Source organism: Lepidothrix coronata, unplaced genomic scaffold, assembly GCF_001604755.1.
Source record: "Lepidothrix coronata isolate B3197 unplaced genomic scaffold, Lepidothrix_coronata-1.0 Scaffold31, whole genome shotgun sequence".
Classification (NCBI taxonomy): Eukaryota; Metazoa; Chordata; class Aves; order Passeriformes; family Pipridae; genus Lepidothrix; species Lepidothrix coronata.
The window spans coordinates 6199208-6200966 of NW_016690211.1; positions in this window are offsets into that span (position 1 = coordinate 6199208).

A 1759-nucleotide genomic window follows, 5' to 3' on the forward strand; every position below is an offset into this window, starting at 1 on the left:
GAGCTGGGGTTGTTTAGCCTGGAGAAGAGGAGGCTCAGGGGAGACCTCATCACTCTCTACAGGTCCCTGAAAAGAGGTTGTAGCCGGGTGGGGGTTGGTCTCTTCTCCCAGTCAATCAGCAGTAGGACAACAGGGCATGGTCTTAAGCTGTGCCAGGGGAGGTTTGGGTTGATATTAGGAAGAAATTCTTTACGGAGAGAGTAATCAGGCATTGGAATGGGCTGCCCAGGGAAGTGGTGGATTCTCAGTCCCTGGAGGTGTTTAAGATGAGACTGGATGTGGCACTTAGTGCCACGGTCTAGTAACCATGGCGGTGTTGGATTAAGGGTTGGACTTGATGATCCCAGAGGTCTTTTCCAACCCAGTTGATTCTATGATTCTGTGATTCTCTCTGGGAGGAGATTATTGGGCACCTTATGATCTGTGGAGAAGGCTGGATGTTGGAGTACCTGCAGCATTCCTTAAGTTGGGGTTTATGGGTAAGTGGGCATCATGGATGGAGTGATGCACTTCACCCGTGGCAGAGAGACAACAATACACTATAACAAGTGAGTTAACAATCTCAGTGGTAGGTGTGACCATGGTTAACAAGATTTGATGGCAGGGCACACCTAGCTATTTACTGCATACAGGTCAGGGTCAGACAAAGCTGTCACTGAGTCCCTGCTGTCAGATCATGAGGTTCAGACAGGTACCTCTTGCTTTCTAAACTCCTCAGACAGGAGTTGAGGCACAGCTGGATCCAATCCTGTTTCCAGACTTGGTTGACAGTTTATCAATTCTTTGTATCCCTGAGCTAAGATGTCAAAGTTTAGCACACTTACTGAGAATGTGCTGCCACAAGGAATTGCTCAACCTAGAGGCATAACATCAGTAGACACTCCTGCTCAGGGGGCGATCCTGGTGTGCAGCCACTGCTGTGCTGGAGAACTCAACAGACTCTGGAGTGCCCACTATTTATGGGGGAAGGTGACTGGCTCGTAGTCATAGTTGTACACTGGCAAAGTGTGGTGGTTTGAGACCCTCAGAAATCCAATTTCCAAGTTCAAGCCCCCCCTCCCATAATTTGGCCCAGTGTGAGGGGGTTTTCAGACAAAACACAACTACTCAGCATTGGGGGAAGGGGAAAATACAAGGTTTATTTACATACATACATACATATATATATATATATATATATAGGTAACAACTTAGCTATCACTTCTACAATGAAATAATATATTTACATTAGATTAAATTTCTCTTTTTCTTGGAGAGGAGTCCAAGAAGGAAAGAGAAAAAGTCCTTTTGTTACTTTTCAGGTCACAGTTCCTTCAAATTAGTTTCTGTGGTATTAGTTAGTGTCCTTTATTTTTAAGGCAGCAGATTTAAGTATTTGTGGTGGTTTAGACCTTGATTTTTCCCCCAGAGGCCAAGAAAGTGGTAGACCCCAAGGGGTGGACACCCCTGGAAGTTTTGAAGTTTTGCCCAATGGGCGCTCCTGCAAAAATGTAAACATATCACAAGCTCACCGTAAGAGATGAGTTGTAGTTTCGGTGGTTGTTGGAGAGGTGGCCATGTTGTGAGCCACGAGGTAGGGGCTCGGAGCCCCTTGGGGCCTCTGGGCCCTTCCAGCCCCTGGCTGGGAGGGGACTGCAAAGACCTGGAACAGTGCTAGACTGGACTAAGTGTCTGTAGTATGCCGGGAGATGTTTTTCTCCATGGGCGCAGAGCAGCAGCCGGCACTGACCAGAGAAACAGTGGCACAGAGCCAGGACAG